Raw genomic sequence first — 9,338 nt, 5'->3', positions numbered from 1 at the left:
ATGATCATCTGACTGAACGTGAGCCCGGGAAATTCATCCACAGAATGTTCACGGCCTGCTGAGTTTTACGAATGCTTTGTTCTTGTTCACTGTGTTTCTGTATCCCTTTTAAGGTGATGTGCTGGTCTGCCCGGGGTCATTCTCTGTCTCTCCAAAATGGTGTGCTATCAGTATCGGATCATTATCTATCTGTTTAAAAGGAATGTGCTGTCTGTCCCGGATTTCAAATTTCAAATTTCAAAAACTGCCTTTGGAGAGTGCAGAATTTTTAGTTTGTTGGTGTGTTTGTGTAAGTGAGAGAGTGCGTGGAAACGTTCTGCGCGATATTACTGTGCATTTCATGTCATGTGAGGAAAAATGCATTACATGCAACTTGAAGCCACACTGATTTGATTCAACACGCATTCAGGGACTGACTGACAGGAGAAGAGTCTGCTGTGCGATTTTGCTATTCCACATGTTAAAGAAGGCAAATTATATAAGTTAGAAACATAGCGATTTTAGCGAGAGCTTGCGGATGGGCTGTGTGACATGATGAGCTCCTTCCCCCTTATTTTCAAATACAAATCAAATCAAGACAAGACAAGACATGACTGACTGACTGACTTTGTTTATATAAATTTCTGTATCAATATTTATATATGCATATATTTACATACATTCCCTACTTTTTAACTTTCACAATAAATGTGCTTTTCTGTTCTGCCTGCATTGGCTCTATTACATTTGACCTCTTTCACAGCACACGCAGCTTCTGTCTGATCCTGCAGAAAAGCACTCGCGACTTTAAAAGATGGCCTTTGTTGCCCACATCTTCCTTCGTGGCTTGTCTTACACCATGGGCTTACTGTGTTTGGGAATTTACTGACTGCACACCCTGATTTCCAGTGCATTTCATGCAGTCGCACAGACTTCGTTCAATCAAAAATATATAGATTAAGAAACAATTATTTATTTATTTCAATCAAATCAAATTCAATTTTTTGCAATAAAATTGTAAATTTATTTATTTTCTTATTATGATAAATATATATATGTTTTAAATTGTCTTTTTTTCTGGGTTGGTTTTATTTCCCTCCTTCTTTCCTGCTTGTCTATCACCTGTGGCTTCAACAACCGTCCCAGTCCCGCGTGCTCATGAGAACCGCGCTCATTCACGCACAACACAATTGCATTCAGGAATGATAGAAATTCCAATTTATTCTTCTGAAAGGGAACTGCTGTCCGTGAAGGGCAATTCTACAGCTGTGTAAGAGGGATGTGCTTCCTGTCCAGGATCATTCGGTGTCTGTTTCAACGGGATGGTTGTCAGTTCCGGTTCATCAATTGCCCCTTTAAAACGTATTTTCTCATTATCCGGATCATCCTGTACATTTAAAAAGGAGTGTGATTATCAGCTGTGATAACCGAATTGTTAAACTGTTGTGTTTCAAGATACATTGACTTTGCCTGTGTCCGTGTACATCCATATCGCAGCGCATCTGTTCATTACTCAAAATATGCTCATGTTTTCCGATATCCACTCCTTGATGTAACCCTTGTCCCAAATTTGCTCTCAATATAAAAAACAACAAATTATGCACCGACGGAAGCGACCGCGTGGCCTAAAGGATAAGGTGTCTGATTTCGATTGTAATTGTGATCTTATCAGATGATTGCAGGTTAGAGTCCGGCAGTGGTCAGCTATCGCGCTTTGTGAAATTTTATAATCTTTGTTTTGATTCTGCCTCAAAACCAACCATCTCGGACAGTCACTCACCTGAAGTAAAGGAAGGTTGTGTGCTTTAAGAAGCTAATGGCAAATTTTCATCACTGTCGATCTGGTTGCACGGGCAAAACAAGTGGTGAAGTAGATTTTCGTGCACATTATTTATGTTTGAATGCAAAAAGTAGGGGATGGATGTCTGACTTTGCAGTAAATCGGAGACAAGGTGACTGACAGGTTGAAGCAATGGACTGCTGATCCAGTATGTCCCCAGCTTTGTCGTTATTGTGTTAAACATTTTCCCCTAGTTTTTTTATACAATCACATTTATCCTCATTGCCAAATTCACCTTTTACTGAAAAGGATGCAGCTCGTTGATGAAGTAATGTCACAAAAAATAATCACTTCATCAAAGGGAAAACATTAGCAGAACGATGGAGAGGGGGACTCATGAAATCGGTCTCTGAGAGTCAGCACAGGCACGATGGGCCGAATAGCAAACTAACGTCAGAAACTGAGAGCTACGCTCCTCACTGTCGGCGGCTCGTTGGTCTAGGGGTATGATTCTCGCTTTGGGATTATAATAATTGAAATGCGAGAGGTCCCGGGTTCAAATCCCGGACGAGCCCTGCCAACCTTTTGTCAAAAAACGACTTCTCAGCCGGTCGACATGTGAGAAAACTGACATGTTTCAAATTAAAACGTGTGATTGCACTCCGTTGTTCACACAGCGTCCAAAAATCCTGGAGATTCCCAGGAGCAAAGTGAAACTCACCGAACTGAGTAAAGTTCATGTTTCTCAGATGTGCTCGGCTCTGCGTCTCATTGGACAACATAAACCCCGTTTTGATTCCGGCAAATACTTGATCAGTGTATCTTCCTTTCTGCACGCATGAGCTCACCTCCATAGGGATAAGCATACATTCAACGTCAATCTCAAATTCAACGTGAAACAGACTCTGCCCTGAATATGAGTGCGTCCTGTTTCTCTCGCGCTGAAAAGATGTGAGAAGCTGGCTTTGGATTTAGTCCCTTGGCTGCCGAATTTAAACCGTGCAGGAAATCGATCCGGGGTGGCCAAGCTGCCTGGTCTAATTAAAAGGCGTTCAAACCCTACATTCCAGGCAGGTTATAGTGTTCTGGCCTCAACATTCGGTTCAACGTATCGGATCATAAGCACCGCTCCCATTGTCTGCTAATGGTTCTGCTGTTCACACTAACACCTCCTCTGGTCCATCCTTTGTTACTTTATTGCCCGCTTACCACTCACTTTGCCTTTTTGCATTGTGCCATTTATTATTCAATCACTCCTACGCTCCAATGTATCACAGGCATTCCCTTTTGTCCTTCCTCGCTGCCTATTTTTCCAGGCGCTATTTTCCAGGAAAAATCTGTAAACTTTACATTTTTCTTAAAATATCGGAATGATCATCTGACTGAACGTGAGCCCGGGAAATTCATCCACAGAATGTTTACGGCCTGCTGAGTTTTACAGAATGCTTTGTTTTTGTTCATTGTGTTTCTGTATCCCTTTTAAGGTGATGTGCTGGTCTGCCCGGGGTCATTCTCTGTCACTCCAAAATGGTGTGCTATCAGTATCGGATCATTATCTATCTGTTTAAAAGGAATGTGCTGTCTGTCCCGGATTTCAAATTTCAAATTTCAAAAACTGCCTTTGGAGAGTGCAGAATTTTTAGTTTGTTGGTGTGTTTGTGTAAGTGAGAGAGTGCGTGGAAACGTTCTGCGCGATATTACTGTGCATTTCATGTCATGTGAGGAAAAATGCATTACATGCAACTTGAAGCCACACTGATTTGATTCAACACGCATTCAGGGACTGACTGACAGGAGAAGAGTTTGCTGTGGGATTTTGCTATTCCACATGTGAAAGAAGGCAAATTATATAAGTTAGAAACATAGCGATTTTAGCGAGAGCTTGCGGATGGGCTGTGTGACATGATGAGCTCCTTCCCCCTTATTTTCAAATACAAATCAAATCAAGACAAGACAAGACATGACTGACTGACACGATTTGTTTATATAAATTTCTGTATCAATATTTATATATGCATATATTTACATACATTCCCTACTTTTTAACTTTCACAATAAATGTGCTTTTCTGTTCTGCCTGCATTGGCTCTATTACATTTGACCTCTTTCACAGCACACGCTGCTTCTGTCTGATCCCGCAGAAAAGCACTCGCGACTTTAAAAGATGGCCTTTGTTGCCCACATCTTCCCTCGTGGCTTGTCTTACACCATGGGCTTACTGTGTTTGGGAATTTACTGACTGCACACCCTGATTTCCAGTGCATTTCATGCAGTCGCACAGACTTCGTTCAATCAAAAATATATAGATTAAGAAACAATTATTTATTTATTTCAATCAAATCAAATTCAATTTTTTGCAATAAAATTGTAAATTTATTTATTTTCTTATTATAATAAATATATATATGTTTTAAATTGTCTTTTTGTCTGGGTTGGTTTTATTTCCCTCCCTCTTTCCTGCTTGTCTATCACCTGTGGCTTCAACAACCGTCCCAGTCCCGCGTGCTCATGAGAACCGCGCTCATTCACGCACAACACAATTGCATTCAGGAATGATAGAAATTCCAATTTATTCTTCTGAAAGGGAACTGCTGTCCGTGAAGGGCAATTCTACAGCTGTGTAAGAGGGATGTGCTTCCTGTCCAGGATCATTCGGTGTCTGTTTCAACGGGATGGTTGTCAGTTCCGGTTCATCAATTGCCCCTTTAAAACGTATTTTCTCATTATCCGGATCATCCTGTACATTTAAAAAGGAGTGTGATTATCAGCTGTGATAACCGAATTGTTAAACTGTTGTGTTTCAAGATACATTGACTTTGCCTGTGTCCGTGTACATCCATATCGCAGCGCATCTGTTCATTACTCAAAATATGCTCATGTTTTCCGATATCCACTCCTTGATGTAACCCTTGTCCCAAATTTGCTCTCAATATAAAAAACAACAAATTATGCACCGACGGTAGCGACCGCGTGGCCTAAAGGATAAGGTGTCTGATTTCGATTGTAACTGTGATCTTATCAGATGATTGCAGGTTCTAGTCCTGCAGTGGTCAGCTATCGCGCTTTGTGAAATTTTATATTCTTTGTTTTGATTCTGCCTCAAAACCAACCATCTCGGACAGTCACTCACCTGAAGTAAAGGAAGGCTGTGTGCTTTAAGAAGCTAATGGCACATTTTCATCACTGTCGATCTGGTTGCACGGGCAAAACAAGTGGTGAAGTAGATTTTCGTGCATATTATTTCTGTTTGAATGCAAAAAGTAGGGGATGGATGTCTGACTTTGCAGTCAATAGGAGACAAGGTGACTGACAGGTTGAAGCATTGGACTGCTGATCCAGTATGCCCCCAGCTTCGTCGTTATTGTGTTAAATATTTTCCCGTAGTTTTTTTATTCAATCACATTTATCCTCTTTGCCAAATTCACCTTTTACTGAAAAGGATGCAGCTCGTTGGTGAAGTAATGTCACAAAAAATAATCACTTCATCAAAGGGAAAGCATTAGCAGGACGATGGAGAGGGGGACTCATGAAATCGGTCTCTGAGAGTCAGCACAGGCACGATGGGCCGAATAGCAAACTAACGTCAGAAACTGAGAGCTACGTTCCTCACTGTCGGCGGCTCGTTGGTCTAGGGGTATGATACTCGCTTTGGGATTATAATAATTGAAATGCGAGAGGTCCCGGGTTCAAATCCCGGTCGAGCCCTGCCAACCTTTTGTCAAAAAACGACTTCTCAGCCGGTCGACATGTGAGAAAACTGACATGTTTCAAATTAAAACGTGTGATTGCACTCCGTTGTTCACACAGCGTCCAAAAATCCTGGAGATTCCCAGGAGCAAAGTGAAACTTACCGAACTGAGTAAAGTTCATGTTTCTCAGATGTGCTCGGCTCTGCGTCTCATTGGACAATATAAACCCCGTTTTGATTCCGGCAAATACTTGATCAGTGTATCTTCCTTTCTGCACGCATGAGCTCACCTCCACAGGGATAAGCATACATTCAACGTCAATCTCAAATTCAACGTGAAACAGACTCTGCCCTGAATATGAGTGCGTCCTGTTTCTCTCGCGCTGAAAAGATGTGAGAAGCTGGCTTTGGATTTAGTCCCTTGGCTGCCGAATTTAAACCGTGCAGGAAATCGATCCGGGGTGGCCAAGCTGCCTAGTCTAATTATAAGGCGTTCAAACCCTAAATTCCAGGCAGGTTACAGTGTTCTGGCCTCAAAATTCGGTTCAACGTATCGGATCATAAGCACCGCTCCCATTGTCTGCTAATGGTTCTGCTGTTCACACTAACACCTCCTCTGGTCCATCCTTTGTTACTTTATTGCCCGCTTACCACTCACTTTGCCTTTTTGCATTGTGCCATTTATTATTCAATCACTCCTACGCTCCAATGTATCACAGGCATTCTCTTTTGTCCTTCCTCGCTGCCTATTTTTCCAGGCGCTATTTTCCAGGAAAAATCTGTAAACTTTACATTTTTCTTAAAATATCGGAATGATCATCTGACTGAACGTGAGCCCGGGAAATTCATCCACAGAATGTTCACGGCCTGCTGAGTTTTACAGAATGCTTTGTTTTTGTTCATTGTGTTTCTGTATCCCTTTTAAGGTGATGTGCTGGTCTGCCCGGGGTCATTCTCTGTCACTCCAAAATGGTGTGCTATCAGTATCGGATCATTATCTATCTGTTTAAAAGGAATGTGCTGTCTGTCCCGGATTTCAAATTTCAAATTTCAAAAACTGCCTTTGGAGAGTGCAGAATTTTTAGTTTGTTGGTGTGTTTGTGTAAGTGAGAGAGTGCGTGGAAACGTTCTGCGCGATATTACTGTGCATTTCATGTCATGTGAGGAAAAATGCATTACATGCAACTTGAAGCCACACTGATTTGATTCAACACGCATTCAGGGACTGACTGACAGGAGAAGAGTTTGCTGTGGGATTTTGCTATTCCACATGTGAAAGAAGGCAAATTATATAAGTTAGAAACATAGCGATTTTAGCGAGAGCTTGCGGATGGGCTGTGTGACATGATGAGCTCCTTCCCCCTTATTTTCAAATACAAATCAAATCAAGACAAGACAAGACATGACTGACTGACACGATTTGTTTATATAAATTTCTGTATCAATATTTATATATGCATATATTTACATACATTCCCTACTTTTTAACTTTCACAATAAATGTGCTTTTCTGTTCTGCCTGCATTGGCTCTATTACATTTGACCTCTTTCACAGCACACGCTGCTTCTGTCTGATCCCGCAGAAAAGCACTCGCGACTTTAAAAGATGGCCTTTGTTGCCCACATCTTCCCTCGTGGCTTGTCTTACACCATGGGCTTACTGTGTTTGGGAATTTACTGACTGCACACCCTGATTTCCAGTGCATTTCATGCAGTCGCACAGACTTCGTTCAATCAAAAATATATAGATTAAGAAACAATTATTTATTTATTTCAATCAAATCAAATTCAATTTTTTGCAATAAAATTGTAAATTTATTTATTTTCTTATTATAATAAATATATATATGTTTTAAATTGTCTTTTTGTCTGGGTTGGTTTTATTTCCCTCCCTCTTTCCTGCTTGTCTATCACCTGTGGCTTCAACAACCGTCCCAGTCCCGCGTGCTCATGAGAACCGCGCTCATTCACGCACAACACAATTGCATTCAGGAATGATAGAAATTCCAATTTATTCTTCTGAAAGGGAACTGCTGTCCGTGAAGGGCAATTCTACAGCTGTGTAAGAGGGATGTGCTTCCTGTCCAGGATCATTCGGTGTCTGTTTCAACGGGATGGTTGTCAGTTCCGGTTCATCAATTGCCCCTTTAAAACGTATTTTCTCATTATCCGGATCATCCTGTACATTTAAAAAGGAGTGTGATTATCAGCTGTGATAACCGAATTGTTAAACTGTTGTGTTTCAAGATACATTGACTTTGCCTGTGTCCGTGTACATCCATATCGCAGCGCATCTGTTCATTACTCAAAATATGCTCATGTTTTCCGATATCCACTCCTTGATGTAACCCTTGTCCCAAATTTGCTCTCAATATAAAAAACAACAAATTATGCACCGACGGTAGCGACCGCGTGGCCTAAAGGATAAGGTGTCTGATTTCGATTGTAACTGTGATCTTATCAGATGATTGCAGGTTCTAGTCCTGCAGTGGTCAGCTATCGCGCTTTGTGAAATTTTATATTCTTTGTTTTGATTCTGCCTCAAAACCAACCATCTCGGACAGTCACTCACCTGAAGTAAAGGAAGGCTGTGTGCTTTAAGAAGCTAATGGCACATTTTCATCACTGTCGATCTGGTTGCACGGGCAAAACAAGTGGTGAAGTAGATTTTCGTGCATATTATTTCTGTTTGAATGCAAAAAGTAGGGGATGGATGTCTGACTTTGCAGTCAATAGGAGACAAGGTGACTGACAGGTTGAAGCATTGGACTGCTGATCCAGTATGCCCCCAGCTTCGTCGTTATTGTGTTAAATATTTTCCCGTAGTTTTTTTATTCAATCACATTTATCCTCTTTGCCAAATTCACCTTTTACTGAAAAGGATGCAGCTCGTTGGTGAAGTAATGTCACAAAAAATAATCACTTCATCAAAGGGAAAGCATTAGCAGGACGATGGAGAGGGGGACTCATGAAATCGGTCTCTGAGAGTCAGCACAGGCACGATGGGCCGAATAGCAAACTAACGTCAGAAACTGAGAGCTACGTTCCTCACTGTCGGCGGCTCGTTGGTCTAGGGGTATGATACTCGCTTTGGGATTATAATAATTGAAATGCGAGAGGTCCCGGGTTCAAATCCCGGTCGAGCCCTGCCAACCTTTTGTCAAAAAACGACTTCTCAGCCGGTCGACATGTGAGAAAACTGACATGTTTCAAATTAAAACGTGTGATTGCACTCCGTTGTTCACACAGCGTCCAAAAATCCTGGAGATTCCCAGGAGCAAAGTGAAACTTACCGAACTGAGTAAAGTTCATGTTTCTCAGATGTGCTCGGCTCTGCGTCTCATTGGACAATATAAACCCCGTTTTGATTCCGGCAAATACTTGATCAGTGTATCTTCCTTTCTGCACGCATGAGCTCACCTCCACAGGGATAAGCATACATTCAACGTCAATCTCAAATTCAACGTGAAACAGACTCTGCCCTGAATATGAGTGCGTCCTGTTTCTCTCGCGCTGAAAAGATGTGAGAAGCTGGCTTTGGATTTAGTCCCTTGGCTGCCGAATTTAAACCGTGCAGGAAATCGATCCGGGGTGGCCAAGCTGCCTAGTCTAATTATAAGGCGTTCAAACCCTAAATTCCAGGCAGGTTACAGTGTTCTGGCCTCAAAATTCGGTTCAACGTATCGGATCATAAGCACCGCTCCCATTGTCTGCTAATGGTTCTGCTGTTCACACTAACACCTCCTCTGGTCCATCCTTTGTTACTTTATTGCCCGCTTACCACTCACTTTGCCTTTTTGCATTGTGCCATTTATTATTCAATCACTCCTACGCTCCAATGTATCACAGGCATTCTCTTTTGTCCTTCCTCGCTGCCTATTTTTCCAGGCG

General features: G+C 41.7%; 3 non-coding genes across 3 annotated transcripts; all 3 read left to right on the top strand.

The window, feature by feature from the left end:
• The first annotated feature begins 2,246 nt into the window (after positions 1-2,246).
• trnap-ugg (transfer RNA proline (anticodon UGG)) lies at positions 2,247-2,334 on the top strand. Its single transcript is given in 2 exon segments — positions 2,247-2,282; positions 2,299-2,334. It is a non-coding gene; the product is annotated as a tRNA-Pro (tRNA).
• Positions 2,335-5,376: 3,042 nt separating this feature from the next.
• Positions 5,377-5,464, top strand: trnap-ugg (transfer RNA proline (anticodon UGG)). Its single transcript is given in 2 exon segments — positions 5,377-5,412; positions 5,429-5,464. It is a non-coding gene; the product is annotated as a tRNA-Pro (tRNA).
• Positions 5,465-8,506: 3,042 nt separating this feature from the next.
• Positions 8,507-8,594, top strand: trnap-ugg (transfer RNA proline (anticodon UGG)). The gene is given in 2 exon segments: positions 8,507-8,542; positions 8,559-8,594. It is a non-coding gene; the product is annotated as a tRNA-Pro (tRNA).
• Positions 8,595-9,338: the final 744 nt, after the last annotated feature.

This window comes from Pristiophorus japonicus, unplaced genomic scaffold (assembly GCF_044704955.1).
Source record: "Pristiophorus japonicus isolate sPriJap1 unplaced genomic scaffold, sPriJap1.hap1 HAP1_SCAFFOLD_61, whole genome shotgun sequence".
Taxonomy (NCBI): domain Eukaryota; kingdom Metazoa; phylum Chordata; class Chondrichthyes; family Pristiophoridae; genus Pristiophorus; species Pristiophorus japonicus.
Note: the sequence above shows the minus strand (reverse complement) of the source record. Positions and strands in the feature narration are given on the sequence as shown.